This window comes from Rattus norvegicus, chromosome 6, assembly GCF_021556685.1.
Source record: "Rattus norvegicus strain SHRSP/BbbUtx chromosome 6, alternate assembly SHRSP_T2T, whole genome shotgun sequence".
Lineage (NCBI taxonomy): Eukaryota > Metazoa > Chordata > Mammalia > Rodentia > Muridae > Rattus > Rattus norvegicus.
The window spans coordinates 6,782,287-6,801,294 of NC_141539.1; the positions used below are offsets into that span (position 1 = coordinate 6,782,287).

Below are 19,008 nucleotides of genomic sequence, written 5' to 3' on the forward strand. Positions count from 1 at the left end.
TCCTTTAAAGAGAAAAACATTGTTTTATTTTATTTAAAGTTAGTATAGCCATATAGTATCGACATGTAGTATAGCCATATGTGTGATGATTGAGGTGGGTATAAATACTCCCTTTAATTTAGTTAATTAATTTTTTATTTGAAAGATAAGTATTTGATTACTACATTCCACCATAGATTGGCTCTGTGGATATTAAGAAATTTTAGTAATATGAATAATATTAAAATTCTTCAAATCATTTGATAGAATAAGTGGAATCATTATTAGTAGTCATTGTAACAACAGTCCTAAAAACGTATGTATAAAGAGCTATTTGGCAAAGCTATGCTCCAGATATGATGCAATTATATTTCTCTGGAGTTTCCATGCCAGGGCTATGGCATGAATTAGACTAGATATGGGAATTGTTCAAGTCCATAGAGAACAGGTTTCTGTGTTCCTGACAGCAGAGAAGGCCAAGACATGTGATGAAGTTTCAGCTTTCAGGATGTATTCCACTCATTACTGATTATATACTAGAATGATGCCATTAATAGAGAAGAGGCTTTCATGAGCCTCTCCTAACTTTCTTTCTTGGCAAAGTCTAATCTTTTATCAAACCATGGGAAAACATTAAATTAATAAACAAACAAAACTTATTAAACTTACATCAGTCATTAATAATAAGTTTTAACTTACCAATTCAGATCTTTAAATTTTAGGACAGTTTCATTTTTTTGAGTTTTAAAAATCTTTACTTCTGAGAGAGCTGAATGCCCAGAAGTGCAGACATCCTGAGACCGCAGGACAGACTGCCACTTCTGCACACCTCTGCTCATATCCCTGGTCCAAGGGGAAACTGTACAGTGCCTCTGGACACAGGAATATAAGAACAGTCAGCTGCCATTACCCGTGATTCGGGTTTATGCCCAGGACTGAGGTGAACAGGTCAAACTGCTCCCTGTACCCAAATCCAGTTGGGGAGACAGCTGAACCCTCAGAAGTCTGGACACTCCTGAGAAATTATAGGAGACTACCCTCTGCCCACATTCCTGATCCAAGAGGGAAATACCTAGTGCTAACTGTGCCCCCTGGGTGCAAGAACCTAGGAGAGTCAGGGGCAGGAACCTTCTGATTCCTGCCTGCACTTAGAGCTGAAAGACAGTCAGCAGGAGCGCCTACACACCTGAGAGCAGAGCATCTGCTCCAGAAAAGACTGAAATAAAACAGGAAAACAGTTCTAAAGGAGTGCTGACATAGAGGCCTACAGGAAGTCAAGCCACTCTCAGAAACAGCAAGACAAACATAAGAGACAACCCAATGGTGAGAGGAAAGGACAGGAACCTAAGCAACAGAAACAACGACTATTTTGCAGCATGAGAACCCAGTTCTACCACCAAAAAATATACTGGATATCCAAACACACACACAAAAAAATAAGATGAAGATTTAAAAACGCATTTTATGGTAATGATGGAGGACTTTAAGAAGGACATAAATAACTCACTTCAAGAAATGCAGAACAACACAAGTAAATAAGTAGAAGTCCTTAAAGAGGAAAGACAAAAATTCCTGAAAGAATTACAGGAAAACACAACCAAACAGGTGAAGGAATTGAGTAATATGGTCCAGGTTTTAAAAATGGAAAAAGAAATAATAAAAGCACAGACAGAGACAACCCTGGATATAGAAAACCTAAGGAAGAGATCAGGCGTCATACATACAAGCATCACCAACAGAATACAAGAGATAGGAGAGAATGTCCAGGGCAGAAGATACCATAGAAAACATGCAAACAACCATAAAAGTTAATGTAAAACACAAAAAGCTCCTAGCCCAAAACATCCAGGAGATCGAGGACACAATGAGAAGATCAAACCTAAAGATGATAGGCATAGAAGAGAGTGAAGACTCCCAACTTAGAAGCAGTCATTAAAGGTCTCCCAACCAAAAAGAGCCCAGCTCCAGACAGGTTCAGTGCAGAATTCTATCAGACCTTTATAGAAGACCTCATACCAATACTAGCCAAACTATTCCACAAAATTGAAACAGATGGAGCGCTACCAAATTCCTTCTATGAAGTCACAATTACTCTTATACCTAAACCACACAAAGACCCAACAAAGAAAGAGAACTTCAGACCAATTTCCCTTATGAATATTAACACAAAAATACTCAATAAAATTCTGGCAAACCGAATCCAAGAGCACATCAAAACAATCATCCACCATGATCAAGTAGGCTTCATCCCAGGCATGCAGGGATGTTTTTTTTTTTCTTTTTTCTTTTTTTTTTTTTCGGAACTGGGGACTGAAACCAGGGCCTTGTGCTTGCTATCCACAGGGATAGTTTAATACAAGGAAAACCATCAACCTGATCCATTATATAGACAAACTGAATGAAGAAAACCACATGAGCATTTCATTAGATGCTGAGACAAAATTCAACACCCCTTCATGATAAAAGTCCAGGAAAGAATACGAATTCAAGGCTCATAGTAACATAGTAAACATAGTAAAAGTCATATACAGCAAACCAGTAGCTAACATTAAACTAAATGGAGAGAAACTTGAAGCAATCCCACTAAAATCAGGGACTAGACAAGGCTACCCACTCTCTCCCTACTTATTCAATATAGTTCTTGAAGTTCTAGCCAGAGCAATCAGACAACAAAAGGAGATCCAAGGGATACAGATTGGAAAAGAAGAAGTCAAAATATCACTATTTGCAGATGATATGATAGTATATTTAAGTGATCCCCAAAGTTCCACCAGAGAACTACTAAAGCTGATAAACACCTTCAGCAAAGTGACTGGGTATAAAATTAACTCAAATAAATCAGTAGCCTTCCTCTACATGAAAGAAAAACAAGCCGAGGAAGAAATTAGGGAAACGACACCCTTCACAATAGTCCCAAATAGTATAAAATACCTCGGTGTGACTTTAACCAAGCAAGTGAAAGATATGTATGATAAGACCGTCAAGCTTCTGAAGAAAGAAATTGAAGAAGATCTCAGAAGATGGAAAGATCTCCCATGCTCATGGATTTGCAGGATTAATATAGTAAAAATGGCCATTTTACCAAAAGCCATCAACAGATTCAATGCAATCCCCATCAAAATACCAATCCAATTCTTCACAGAGTTAGATAGAAAAATTTGCAAATTCATCTGGAATAACAAAACCCCCAGGATAGCTAAAACTATCCTCAACAATAAAAGGACTTCAGGGGGAATCACTATCCCACTATCCCTGAACTCAAGCAGTATTACGGAGGAATAGTGATAAAAACTTCATGGTATTGGTACAGAGCCAGACAGATAGACCAGTGGAATAGAATTGAACACCCAGAAATGAACCCACACACCTATGGTCACTTGATTTTTGACAAAGGAGCCAAAACCATCCAATGGAAAAAAGATAGCATTTTCAGCAAATGGTGCTGGTTCAACTGGAGGTCAGCATTTAGAAGAGTGCAGATAAATCCATGCTTATCACCCTGTACAAAGCTTAAGTCCAAGTGGATCAAGGACCTCCACATCAAACCAGATACACTCAAACTAATAGAAGAAAAAGTGGGGAAGAGTCTCAAACACATGGGCACTGGAGAACATTTCCTGAACAAAACACCAATGGCTTATGCTCTAAGATCAAGAATCGACAAATGGGATATCATAAAACTGGAAAGCTTCTGTAAAGCAAAGGACACTGATGTTAGGACAAAACAGGAACCAACAGATTGGGAAAAGATCTTTACCAATCCTACAACAGATAGAGGCCTTATATCCAAAATATACAAAGAACTCAAGAAGTTAGACCGCAGGGAGACAAATAACCCTATTGAAAAAATTGGGTTCAGAGCTAAACAAAGAATTCACAGCTGAGGAATGCCGAATGGCTGAGAAACACCTAAAGAAATGTTCAACATCTTTAGTCATAAGAGAAATGCCAATCAAAACAACCCTGAGATTTCACCTCACACTAGTCAGAATGGCTGAGATCAAAAACTCAGGTGACAGCAGATGCTGGAGAGGATGTGGAGAAAGAGGAACACTCCTCCATTGTTGGTGGGATTGCAGACTGGTACAACCATTCTGGAAATCAGTCTGGAGGTTCCTCAGAACATTGGACATTGAACTACCTGAGGACCCAGCCATACCTCTCTTGGGCATATACCCAAAAGAAGCACCAACATATAACAAAGACACGTGTTCCACTATGTTCATAGCAGCCTTATTTATAATAGCCAGAAGCTGGAAAGAACCCAGATGCCCTTCAACAGAGGAATGGATAGAGAAAATGTGGTAAATCTACACAATGGAATATTACTCAACTATCAAAAGCAATGACTTTATGAAATTCATAGGCAAATGGATGGAACTGGAAAATATCATCCTGAGTGAGTTTACCCAATCACAGAAAAACACACATGGTATGCCGTCATTGATAAGTGGCCATTAGCCCAAATGGTTGAATTACCCTAGATGCACAGAACACATGAAATTCAAGAAGGATGACCAAAATGCAAATGCTTCACTCTTTGTTTAAAAGGAGAACAAGAATACCCTTGGCAGGGAATAGGGAGGAATAGTTTAGAACAGAGGCAGAAGGAACACCCATTCAGAGCCTGCCCCACTTGTGGCCCATACATATACAGCCGCCAAACTAGATAAGATGGATGAAGCAAAGAAGTGCAGGTTGACAGGATCCAGATGTAGATCTCTCCTGAGAGACACACCCAGAATACTGCAAATATATTGGTGAATGCCAGCAGCAAACCACTGAACTGAGAACGGGACCCCCATTGAAAGAATCAGAGAAAGGACTGAAAGAGTTTGAAGGGGCTCGAGTCCCCACATGAACAACAATGCCAACCAACCAGAGCTTCCAAGGACTAAGCCACTACCCAAAGACTATACATGGACTGACCCTGGGCTCCAACCTCATAGGTAGCAATAATAGCCTAATAAGAGAAACAGTGGAAGGGGAAGCCCTGGGTCCTGCCAAGACTGAACACCTAATGAATGTGATTGTTGGGGGGAGGGTGGTATTGGGGGGAGGAAGGGGAGGGGAAGCCCATATAGAAGGGGAGGAAGAGGGGTTAGAGGGATGTTGACCTGGAAACTGGGAAGGGGAATAAGAATCAAAATGTAGGCAGACGCCCTGCCACAGGTCCACAGTGTCCCTGCTACAGGCTTTCCATCGAGGACCATGGCGAGGCTGGGGATACGATGAGCACTACGGTCCTATTCACTGGAATGAATTGTTCCCTATTGCCGATGGTGATCAGCAGTCTCCAATTGAGATTAAAACCAAAGAAGTGAAATACGACTCCTCACTCCGACCTCTCAGTATCAAGTATGATCCTGCCTCGGCTAAAATCATCAGCAATAGTGGCCATTCCTTCAACGTTGACCTTGACGACACAGAGGACAAATCAGTTCTGCATGGAGGGCCTCTCACTGGAAGCTACAGGTTGCGGCAGTTCCATCTGCACTGGGGGTCAGCAGACGACCATGGCTCTGAGCATGTGGTGGATGGAGTGAGGTATGCTGCAGAGCTGCATGTTGTCCGCTGGAATTCAGACAAATACCCCAGCTTTGTAGAGGCAGCTCATGAGTCCGATGAGCTAGCTGTCCTGGGAGCATTTCTACAGATTGGGGAACACAATCCTCAACTGCAAAAGATCACGGACATTTTGGATTCCATTAAGGAAAAGGGTAAACAAACACGGTTCACAAATTTTGACCCCTTATGTTTGCTTCCATCATCCTGGGACTACTGGACATACCCTGGTTCTCTGACGGTTCCACCTCTTCTTGAGAGTGTCACGTGGATTGTTTTAAAACAACCTATAAGTATCAGCTCTCAACAGTTGGCCAGATTCCGAAGCCTCTTGTGCACAGCTGAGGGCGAGAGTGAGGCTTTCCTGTTAAGCAATCACCGTCCGCCACAGCCCCTGAAGGGCCGCAGAGTGAGAGCGTCTTTCTATTAGCACCAACCAGTGGATCAGCACAACCAGAACACGAAGGGAGCAAACACAATGGAGCTGAGACATTCCTATTTATGGCTTTTTGAGAATTTCACGTTTGTGGGTTCCACTTGCCCAGCAGCTTTGGCACCACAGAGAAAACCGGAGGTCTGAAATAACTTAGCTCATCACTCCTAGATTTGCCCTAATGGATGTACAATTGCTAAATATTGGATGTATGTTAAAGTCACGAAGTACACTGTTTCAGCCTTCCTGACAATAATGTAAGCCTTCCAAACCTCAGATCGTACTAAACTTTGCTGTGGGCTTTGGCTGAACATTCTAAAGAGTGTTTGATAAAAACTTTAAATTCACTCTGAAATGGTATTATTCTTAAGCAAGCAGTTCTTACAGTTTTAATATTTTTCTGATGAACCAAGAGTATATATTTCCTTTAATACATTTTTCCTCAGATTCTCATTTTATGTACTGTAATATAGCATACAACAAAAAACATACAGGGATAAGGATAGAATAATCCTGGCTACTCCTGTGACTAAAATAACCTACAGTTTTAGTGAAGAATTCCTCAGGCTAAGAACATCTATTTAAGGCATTATTCCGTCTAATATATTCACTCGAGAATGTTAGTGACCACCAGGGTGATAACTGACAATGTGTCTGGCTCATGGCATTAACATGATTCAGACCAGCAGTTTACACAATACCACTGCAGCAGAACTGCCCTGAGCTGGTGAACAAGTTCCCACATTTGCCCTGGGTGTTAACAGAGCAGGACGCTATCCTATATCTGTTGTTTTTTCTATCACCAGTGAAAACAATGCGCCCAGTCTTGCATAAATGCCTACGCATTCAGTGCATTTTCTAGGAAGAACGTATTTCCCGTTGTAAATGTTAGTTAGGCTGTTATATGATTTTATAAGATGCCATTTGGTACTAACTTCAGACTATTCTCTCTGGAGTGTCGCACGCCATGCTCCTTTTGTGTTTTCATTATGAGGTGATTCCATCATTAACTCAATAACCACACCTAAGACTTGAATATTTGTTATACTTTTGCTATTTTGTGAAACTGTGTCCCTGAGTTTCTTAAGTTTAATAATTTGTTTCAGATTTCTCTCATCTTGTAAATGTAAAGTTAATTACTGAGATTTTTCTTCATATTCTTCTCAGTAGAATAATTTTATTTTGAGTAAATTGTACAATGATGATGTCTACTGTCATATAAGACGAGAGGCCAAAGATTAGAATGAGCACCTTAGCCAGTGTTCTTACCTGCAGAGCCCAACCTAAAGGCTTAGAGGAAGACCCACATACCATAAATATTTCATGAGCTGGATACTTAAAGGATTTATTTAGTTATCTTGATAACTGCCATCTATCTGAGATGAAATGCAGCCAAGTTAATTTAACATTAAAATAGGATAGCTATCTCTTGAAGCCTTTTAAAGGTAATATTCATTAATCCACATTTTATAACCTGAGGTTCTTAAAAATAGTTTTTAATAGCTGAATAGTATTCCCTTGTGTAAGTGAACCACATTTTCTGTATCCATTCATTGGTTGAGGGATATCTTTGTTGTTTCCAGCTTCTGACTATTATAAGGAAGGCTGCTATGAGCATGGTGGAGCATGTGTCCTTGTCATAGAGTAAAGCATATTTTGAGTATATGCCCAGGAGTGGTACAGGTCTTCAGGTACAACTATTTCCAATTTTCTGAGGAACTGCCAGGTTGATTTCCAGAGTGGTTGTACCAGTTTGCAGTCCCACCATCAACAGAGGAGTGTTCTTCGTTCTCCACATCCTCTCCAGCATGTGCTGTCACTTGAGTTTTTGTTCTTAGCCATTCAGATTGATGTAAGGTGGAATCTTAAGGTAGTTTTGATTTGCATTTTCCAGATGACTAAGGCTGACTAAGACAGATGCAGATATTTACAGCCCACCATTGGACTGAGGTCTGGGATCCCATTAGGGGACAGATTGAAGGAACTGAAGAGCGTGACATCCCCATAGGAAGAACAACAGTATCAATTAGCTCAGACCCCTCAGAGCTCCCAGAAGCTAAGCCATCTACAAAAGAGTATACATGGGCTGGTTCATGGGCCCTGGCACATATGTAGCTGAGAATTGCCTTGTTTGGTCTCAGTATGAAAGGATGTGCCTAATCCTGTAAAGACTTGATGCTCCAGGGAAGGGGAATGCTGAGGGTGGGGATGGGTGAGGGGGGATGGGGTTGTGTGTGAGTACCCTCTCAGAGGCAAAGGGGGGTGGGGTGGAGTGGGGTGAAAAATTCTGGGAAGGGGAACTGGGAAAGGGGACAACACTCGGAATGTAAATAAAAATAATTTAATAAAAAGAAAAAAGAATCAAAATGTAAATAATAAATACTCAAGTTAATAAAGATAAAAAAGTGCTAGTAAATACATTCAACAAAATTATAGAAGAAAACTTCCCTAACCTAAAGAAAGAGATGCCTATAAAAATACAAGAAACCTACAGAACTCCAAATAAATTGGACCAGAAGAGAAATTCCTCCTGTCACATAATAAGTAAAACACAAAATGCACAAAACAAAGAAAGAGTATTAAAAGAAGTAAGGGGAAAATGTCAAGGGACATATAAAGGCAGAGCTATAAGAATTAAACCAGAGTTCTCACCAGTGACTGTGAAAGCCAGAAGATCCTGGACAGATGACATACAGACCCTAAGAGAACACAAATTTCACCCCAGGCTACAAAACTCAGCAAAACTCTCAATTAACATAGATGGAGAAACCAAGATATTCCATGACAAAACAAAATTTACACAGTATCTTTCTACAAATCCAGCCCTACAAAGGATAATAGATGGAAAAAATCAACACTAGGAGAGAAACTATGCCATATAGAAACCAAGTATATAATTTCCTTGCAATGAAACCAAGAGAGACACACAAACATAATTCCCCCTCTAAAAACAAAAATAACAGGAAGCAACAATCACTTTTACTTAATATCTCTCAACATCAATGGACTCAATACCCCAATAAAAATACATAGACTAACAGACTGGATATGTAAAGCCGACCCAGGATTTTGATGCATACCAGTACCACACCTCAGAGACAAAGACAGACACTACCTTAGAGTAAATGGGTGGAAAACAACTTTCCAAGCAAATGGTCCAAAGAAAAAAGCTGGAGTTGCCTTTCTAATATCGAATAAAATTGACTTTCAACCAAGAGTCATCAAAAAAGATAAGGAAGGACACTTCATATTTATCAAAGGAAAAACCCACCAAGATAAACTCTCAATCCTTACTATCTATGCTCCAAATACAAGGGTATCTGCATTCATAAAATAAACCTTACTAAAGCCAAAGCACACACTGCATTTCACACAATAATAGTAGGAAATTTCAACAGCCCACTCTCATCAATGGACAGATCATGGAAACAGAAAATAAACAGAGACATAGAGAAACTGAGAGAATTTATGAACCAAATGGATGTAACAGATATCTTGTTTTCAGCACTTCCTGGTACCTTCTCCAAAATTGACCATATAATCAGTAACAAAACAGGCCTTAATATATACAGGAAGATAGATATAATCCCATGAATCCTATCAGATCACTACAGACTAAGGCTGGTCTTCAATAACAACAATAAGGACAGAAAGTCCACATATACATGGAAGGTGAACAATGCCCTACTCAATGGCAACTTGGTCAAGGAAGAAATAAAGAAAGAAATTAAAGACTTCTTAGAATTTAATGAAAATGAAGATACAACATAACCAAATTTATTGGACATGATCAAAGTGGTGCTAAGAGGAAAACTCATAGCCCTGAGTGCCTGCAAAAATGAACAGGAGAAAGCACATGTCAGAAGCTTGACAGCACACCTAAAAGCTCTAGAACAAAAAGAAATAAATAAACACAAGAGGAGTAGAAGGCAGAAAATAATCAAACTCAGGGCTGAAATCAACCAAGTGGAAATGAAAAGGACTATACAAAGAATCAACAAAACCAAGAGCTGGTTCTTTGAGAAAATCAACAAGATAGATAAACCCTTAGGCAGACTAACCAGAGGTCACAGAGAGTGTATCCAAATTAATAAATTCAGAAATGAAAACAGAATCTGAGGAAATTAAAGAAAACAAGACCAAACATCAGATGCTGCTACAAAATCCTCTATTCAGCAAAACTGGAAAATCTGGAAGAAATGGACAATTTTCTAGACAGATACCAGGTACCAAAGTTAAATTAGGAATAAATAAGCCATCTAAACAACCCCATAACTCCTAATGAAATAGAGGAAGTTATTAAAAGTCTCCCAAACAAAAAGAGCCCAGGACCAGATGGGTTTAATGCAGAATTCTATCAGACCTTCATAAAAGACCTCATACCAATACTGTCCAAACTATTCTTCAAAATAGAAACTATACTCAGTAATAAAAGAATTTTAGGGGGAATCACCATCCCAGACCTCAAGCAGTATTACAGAACAGTAGACACAAAAACTATTGGTACAGAGACAGGCAGATAGATCATTGGAACAGAATTGAAGACCCAGAAATGATCCCACGTACTTAAGGTCATGTGATCTTTGACAAAGGAGCTAAAATCATGGAAGAAAGATAACACTTTCAACAAATGGTTCTGCTTCACTGGAGGTCAGCATGTAGAACAATGCAAATTGATCCATCCTTATCACCCTCTACAAAGCTTAAGTCCACGTGGATCAACGACATCCACATCAAACCTGATACACTCAAACTAATAGAAAAAAAAAGTGGGGAAGAGTCTTGAACACATTGGCACTGGGGAAAATTTCCTGAACGAAACACCAATGGCTTATGCTCTAAGACCAAGAATTGACAAATGAGACCTCATAAAACAGCAAAGCTTCTATAAGGCAAAAAACACTGTCATTAGGACAAAATGGCAACAAACAGATTGGGAAAAGATTTTTACCAATCCTACACTTGATAAAGGACTGATATCCAAAATATACAAAGAACTCAAGAAGATAGACTATAGCGAGCCAAATAACCCTATTGAAAAATGTGGTACAGAACTAAACAAAACATTCTCAGCTGAGGATTATCCAATAGCCAAAAAGCACCTAAAGAAATGTTCAACATCCTTAGTCATCAGGGAAATGTAAATCAAAACAACCCTGAGATTCCACCTCACACCAGTCAGAACGGCTAACATAAAAAACTCAGGTGACAACAAATGCTGACAAGGATGTGGAGAAAGAGGAACACTCCTCCATGTTGGTGAAACTGCAAACTAGTAGAACCACTCTGGAAATAAATCTGGAGGTTCCTCAGAAATTTGGACATTCTACTACCTGAGGACCCAGCTATACCTTTCCTGGGCACATACTCAAAAGATGCTCCAACATACAGCAAAGACCCATGCTCCACTATGTTCATAGCAGCCTTAATTATAATAGCATGAAGATGGAAAGAACCCAGATGCCCTTCAACAGAGGAATGGATTAAAAAAGATGTGGTAAATTTACATAATGGAATACTACTCAGCTATCAAAAACAATGACTTCATGAAATCCATAGGCAAATGGAATGGTTTTTTTTTTTTTTACAGAAAAACACCCTTGGTATGCACTCATTGATAACTGTATTCGAGCCCCAAAGTTCAAATTACCCAAGATGCAATCAACAGACCACATGAAGCTCAAGGAAAGGATGACCAAAATGTGGATGCTCACATTCCATCTTAAAAGGGGGAACAAAAATACCCATAGGAGGGAATATTGGGGCAAAGTTTAGAGCAGACACTGAAGGAATGGCCATTCAATGCCTACCCCACATGTGGCCCATATATGTACACTGAAACTAGATAAGATTGATGAAGCTAAAAAGTGCATGAAGAAATGGACCAGGTATAGATCTCTCCTGAGAGACACATCCAGTGCATGTAAAATAAAGAGGTGAATGCTAGCAGCAAACCACTTAACTGAGAACAGAACCCCCTTTGGGGAAATTAGAGGCACGACTGAAAGAGCTAAAGGGACTTGCAACCCCATAAGAAAAACCAACCAGAGATTCTGGGTTATACCTGGACTGACCCAGGGCGGTCACTGCATATGTAGCAGAGAATAGCCTTGTTGAGGCCCCAGTGAAAAGGGAAGCCCTTGGTCCTGCCAAGGTTGGACCATCAATGCCAGGGAATGTCGTTGGGGGGGGGGGCAGCGGAAGGGGGTGTGATGGGAGGAAAACACCTGTATGGGTAGGGGTAGGGCTAGGGGATGGGGCCTTATGTATGGACTGGAACCAGGGAAAGGGAATAACATTTGAAATGTAATTAAAGAAATATATCTAACAAAAATATAACATTTCAAACAAACAAACAAACAAACAAACAAACAAAAAACAGCTGAACACAATACTAAAGACTACAGCAGCAATCAAAGCTCTTCTGTGACCTTGTTTCAGTTCTTGCCTTGAGGTATCTTAGTTCTTGTCCCAGCATTAATGATAGACTATGATTGGCATGTATTAACTATGTAAATATGTTCGTCCCCAGGTTGTTTTAGGTTGTGATGTCTTACCACAGACACAGAAAACAAACTGGAGAAAATAATAGAACGATAAAAACAAAACAAAACAAAAAACCCTAAAAAACAAGAAAAAAACCTTTATTTCTAGCTGAAGAAAAACAATAATGTTTCTAAAGTAAGCATGAAAATTTATATTCAGCTGATACTGTTAGTGAAACAGAAATGTGAACATTAGCAAAGCACACCAGTTTCATGGAGGAAAATCTTGTTGGAAGAGGTTTTGTTTTGTTTTGTTTTATTATTACATGTTCAAGGCAGTCTGATGTAACTTGAGGGGCAGGAAGAATTTGATCAACATGTATCTAAATTTAAAAATTGTTTTTAAATAATATGAAATAGAAAGATTAATATCAATAGAACAGTAACTATCGGCCTAACAGCCACACACACACACACACACACACACACACACACACACACACACACACGGATGTGTGTATACCATATGTAAGTACAGAATATGTACACTTATTGGTACACATGGGCTAACAGGTACATATCATAGTCCAAAGAATACCTTGGATGGATTTTTTTTTTCTTTCACCTCTTTGAAAAAAAGAGTTCTTTTCTGTTATTTTCCATTGGTACTATATGCTAATATGCTATCTGGCCCTTGATTTTCAACTGGTATTCTAAGCTAGCTTGCACATGATTAACCACTGGTATTTCATGCCAGATGGCCTAAAATTTACCACTGTTACTTCATGATAACTGATCCATAGGTTTCCAATAATTCTTCTCTTTCTTTCCTGCCTTATCCTTTGCTTTACATGGATACATTTCTCATACTTATGTGGGATGCTCACTACCTACTCAGCTGTGCCCCTGCTCTTTGTCCTGCCCACACACCCTTTCCTCTTTTTCTTCTCTTTTGAGACCATGTTTAGTTTGAACTCAAGGTCTTTCAATTTCAACTTTTAGAGTGCTGTGTTTGCAGTCATGTTCTAACTTTACGGGTCTCATATTCTGTACTTTAAATACATGTATTTACATTTTTCCAAACCTTATTAAAATAATCATGAAAGTTCTCAGTTTGAAAGTGAGGAATATAAAGATAGGCATGTTACTAAATAGTAGAGCAGTAATTTAAATAAAAATGAAATTTCCTCAAAGTTCTTGCAGAACAAAGTCATGTAAAATGATGGTGGGACTCACTTAAATTCAAATTCAAAGAGGAGGGTTAGCACAAGCATATTATAACCTTGAAGTGTCAGCAACATTTCTATATACAGCCTATCTAGCATTCAAAACAGCTATCAAATTCACATTCATTCATGTTCTTCTTTACTGTGAATCTGCTGTATAACACATGTGACAACCCTTTTTAATTAGGCTGAAGTCTTACTATGGATACAAAATGACATGTTTATGGTGAGAAAACTCTAGAAGAAAACAATTTGTAATAACTTAAAGTGACTTTGGACACTTCCTGTCTCCATCTGTGCCCAGAGCTAAGGCAGTCTCAGAGCCCTTCAGACCTAAAACCTGCCCACAGAGAGCTGTTCTGCCAGGAGAACTCTCATTCCTAAGCACACAGGTGAGTCTCCATTTTCTCTCTAGTGACTATCCAAAGATAGACCCTCTGAGAATGCACAGGGTGTGGGAGCTACAGGGTGATCTGGAACAGGACTCTTCTAGTCTCCATCTACGTCCAGAACTAAGGCTGTCCTACAGTTGAAGAAACTCAAAACCTGTCTTCAGATAGCTGGTCTGCTAGAAGCACTTTCAATTCAAAGCTCTAAGGTGTGACCCCATTTTATTTCTACTGACTGTCCAAAATTAGAGCTGCCAGGAGTGCAACGGGCACGGGAACAGCAGAGCAGCCTGGAACAGGATTCTTGAATTCTACATCTACCCACAGAGCTGGGGCTGTCCCAGAGTCCTCCAGACCCAAACCTGCCCACAAAGAGAGTCTTCCAGGAGAGCTCTCACTCTTTTTTTTTTTTTTTTTTTTTTTTTGGTTCTTTTTTTTCGGAGCTGGGGACCGAACTCCGGGCCTTGCGCTTCCTAGGTAAGCGCTCTACCACTGAGCTAAATCCCCAGCCCCGAGAGCTCTCACTCTTAAACCCACAGGTAGAACCTCACTTTCACTCCATTGACTGTCAAAGGAGAAACTCCCTAGGAGCACACTCCACTGACTGTACAAGGAGAGACTTCCAAAAGTGCATGAGATTCAAGAGACACAGGCTGGTGTGGGACAGGACCCTTCCAGTCTCCATCTGTATCCCAAGCAAAGGCAGTCCCACAGACCTCCAGAAACAAAACTGGCCTGGAGAGAGCTGGTCTTCCTGCAGCTCTCTCACTCCTAAGTTCACAGGCTCACAAGTTCACAGGCACAGAGAAAGGACAAGCTTTAGTCAGAGACAGTAAGACCAACTAACATCAGAAATAACTAATAGCAAGAGGCAAGCTCAAGAACCAAAGCAACAGAAATCAAGAACACTTGGTATCATCAGAACCCAGTTCTCCCAGCACAGTCAATATTTGATATCCCAACACACTGAAAAAGTAATATTTGGGTTTAAAATCACATCCTAAAATGGTGATAGAGGACTTTAAAAAGGACATAAATAACTCCCTTAAAGAAATATGGGGTATCAACCCTCTATCAGATGTAGGATAGGTAAAGATCTTTTCCCAATCTGTTGTTTGTCCTATTGATAGTGTCCTTTGCCTTACAGAAACTTTGCAATTTTACGAGGCCCCATTTGTCCATTCTTGATTTTAGAGTATAATCCATTGGTGTTCTGTTGAGGAAAATTTCCCCTGTGCCCAAGTGTTCGAAGCACTTCCCTACTTTTTCTTTTCTTACTTTCAGTCTATATGGTTTTATGTGTAGGTCATTCATCCACTTGAACTTGAGTCTTGTACAAGACCAAAAGAATGGATCGATTTGCATTCTTCTGCATGATAACTACCAGTTGAACCAACACCATTTGTTCAAAATACTGTCTTTATTCCATTGGATCATTTTAGTTCCTTTGTCCAAGATCAAGTGACCATAGGTATGTGGGTTCATTTGTGGGTCTTCAATTCTATTACATTGATGTGCCTGCCTATCTCTGTAAGAATACCATACAGTTTTTATCACTACTGATCTGTAATACAGCTTGAGGTCAGGGATGGTAGACAACAGAGAAACAAATAGCACAATTTAAAAAAGGTAGGGGGTACAAAGCAAAACTCACAATGGAGGAATATTAAATGGCCAAGAAGCACCTAAGGGAATGTTAAACATTGTTAGTCAGCAGGGAAATTCAAATCAAAACAACCCTGAGATTCTATTTCACACTTAGCAAGTCAAGTTCAGACTTGTTTAAGAACAAAAACTCAGGTGACAGCAGATGCTAGCGAGGATGTGGAGAAAGAGGAACACTCCTACATTTTTGGTGGGATTGCAAGCTGGAACAACTGCTCTGGAAAACACTCTGGAGGTTCCTCAGAAAATTGGACATAGTATTACCTGAGGACCCAGCTATACCACTTCTAGGCATATAACCAAAAGATGCTCTAACATATAACAAGGACGCATGCTTCACTAAGTTCATAGAAGTCTTATTTATGATAGCCAAATGCTAGCAAGAACCCAGATGTCTTTCAACAAAGGAATGAATACAGAAATTTGGTACATTTACACAATGGAGTAATACTCAGATATTAAAAACAATGCCTACATGAAAATCATAGACAAATGGACGGAACTAGAAAATATCATCCTGAGTGAGGTAATAAAATCACAAAACAATGCACATACTATATACTCACTGATAAGTGAATAGTAGCCCAAATCCTTGAAACAACCAAGATACAATTCATAGACCACATGAACCTCCAGGAGAAGAAAGACAGTAGTGTGAATGCTTCAGTACTTCTTAGAAGGGGGAACAAAATACTCATAGGAGAAAATGCAGAAAAAAGAGTGGATCAGAGACTGAAAGGAAGGCCATCCAGAGAATACCTCACCTGGGGATCTATCCTACATGCAGTCACCAAACTCAGTCACTATTGGGGATGACCGAGGTGCATGTTAACAGGTGTCTGATATAGCTGTGCCTGGGAGGCTCTGCCAGAGTCCGACAATTACAGAGGTGGGAGGCAGATGCTTACAGCTAACCATTGTACTGAGAACAGAGTCCCCAATTAAGGAGTTAGAGGAAGGACTGAGGTAGCTGAGGGTATTTGCAACTCTATAGGAAGAACAATATCAATCAACCAGATATTCCAGAGTTCCCAGGGAGCAAAGCAGCAACCAAAGAGTACACATGACTCCAGAACCATATATAGCAGAGAATAGACCTGGTCAGACAACAATAAGAGGAGAGGCCATAGGTCCTGTGAAGTCTGGATTCCCCAGAGCAGGGGAATGCCAGGGAAGGGAGGCAGGAGTTAGTGGGTGGGTGGGTTGGGGAGAATCCTCATGGAGGCAGTGGGTGCAGAAATGGGATGGGGGATCCAGAAGGAAAAGAAGGAAAGGGGCTAACATTTGAAATATAAATGAAGAAAATATCCAATAAACAAAAAAATTAAAAAAGCATGTATATATGTATATGTGATATGTATATATACATGAAAAAACAGGTAAACAAGTAGAAGTTCTTACAGAGAACATACAAATATCGCTTAAAGAGTTACCAGGAAATGTCACCAAACAGTTGAAGGAAGTGAGCAAAAAATCCAGGACCTAAAAATGGAAATAGATCCAATAAAAAAAATCACAGAGGAAGACAACCCTGGAGATAGAAAACCTAGAAAAGAGATCAGGAGTCATAGATGCAAGTATCACCAACAAAATACAAGGGATTGAAGAGAGAATTTCAGGGACAGAAGATGCCATAAAACATATTGACACAATAGTCAAAGAAAATGCAAAAAGCAAAAAAGTTCCTAACCTAAAACATTCAGAAAATCCAGAACATAATGAATGGAAAAAACCTAAGAATAATAGGTATAAAAGAGAGTGAAGATTTCAACTCAAAGGGCCAGTAAACATCTTCAACAAATTTATAGAAGAAAAGCTCCCTAAATTAAGGAAAGAGGTGCACAGAGTCTAGAGAATTTAAAAAAAGATTTCACTAGAATAGAAATTCTTCCCATCACATAACAATCAAAACACCAAATACACAAAACAAAGAATATTACAAGCAGTAAGAAAAAAAGGTCAAGTAACATATAAAGGCAGACCTATCAGAATTACACCAGACTTCTCAGCAGAGACTATGAAAACTAGAAGATCGTGGACAGATGTAATATGGACCCTAAGAAAACACAAATGGCAGCCGAGTCAAACATATTTCAATTAACAAAGATGGAGAAACAAAGATATTCCATGACCAAACAAATTTACACAATATCTTTTTACAAATCCAGCCCTACAAAGAATAATAGATGTAAAACTCGAACACAAGGAAGGAAAGTACACTCTAAAAAAAGCAAGAAAGTAATATTTTCGCAAAATCAAACAAAGAAGCAAACAAAATATAGCCACACAAAAATATTTCTACTACAAACAACAGGAAAAACAGGAAAAAATAAACACTATTACTTTACATTTCTTAACATCAATGAACTCTATTGCCCAATAAAAATACATAGACTAATAGACTGGATACAGAAAAAGGACACAAATTTTTGCTGATTACACAAAACGTACTTCAGTGACAAAGACAGAAGCTACCTAAGATTAAAAGTCTGGAATTTTTTTCCCAAATGGTCCTAAGAAAGAAGGTGGAGTAGCCATTCTAATAATGAATACCATTGATGTTCAATAAAAAAATATCAAAACAATAAGGAAGACAGTTCATACTAATCAAAGGAAAAATATAAAAAGATGAACTCTCTATTCTGAACATCTCTTCTCCCAATGTTTGGACACCCCCATTTATAAAAAAAGCTTTACCAAAGCTCAAAGCATACACTACACCACACATAATAATAGTGGGAGACTTCAACACCATCTTCTCATCAGGGGACAGATCCTGGATACAGAAACTAAACAGAGACACAGTGAAATTAACATACGTTATGAACAAATGGACTTAACAGATTTATAGAATATTTCTTCCTAAAAAATAGAATACACTTTCTTTTAAACACCACATGGTACCTTCTCCAAAATTTGCCATATAATCAGTCACAAAACAGGTTTCAATAGATACAAGAAGACTGAAATAATCCCATGCATTCTATCAGATAACCAAGGAGAAAGTCTGGTCTTCAATAACAGCACAAACATCAGAAAGTCCACATTCACATTGAGGCTCAACAATGCTCTACTCAATGACAACTTGGTTAAGGAAGAAACAAAGAAAGAAATTAAAGACTCTTTAGAATTTAATGAACATAAAAGAGCAACATACCCAAACTTATGATACACAATGACAGCAGTGCTAAGAGGAAAACTCATAGCTCTGAGTGCCTCCAAAAAGAAACTGGAAAAGCATATATTGGCAGCTTGAGAGCACACCT

General features: G+C 39.1%; 1 pseudogene; it reads left to right on the top strand.

The window, feature by feature from the left end:
- The first annotated feature begins 397 nt into the window (after positions 1-397).
- On the top strand, positions 398-5,996 carry Ca13l1 (carbonic anhydrase 13 like 1; annotated as a pseudogene).
- The last annotated feature ends 13,012 nt before the right edge of the window (positions 5,997-19,008 follow it).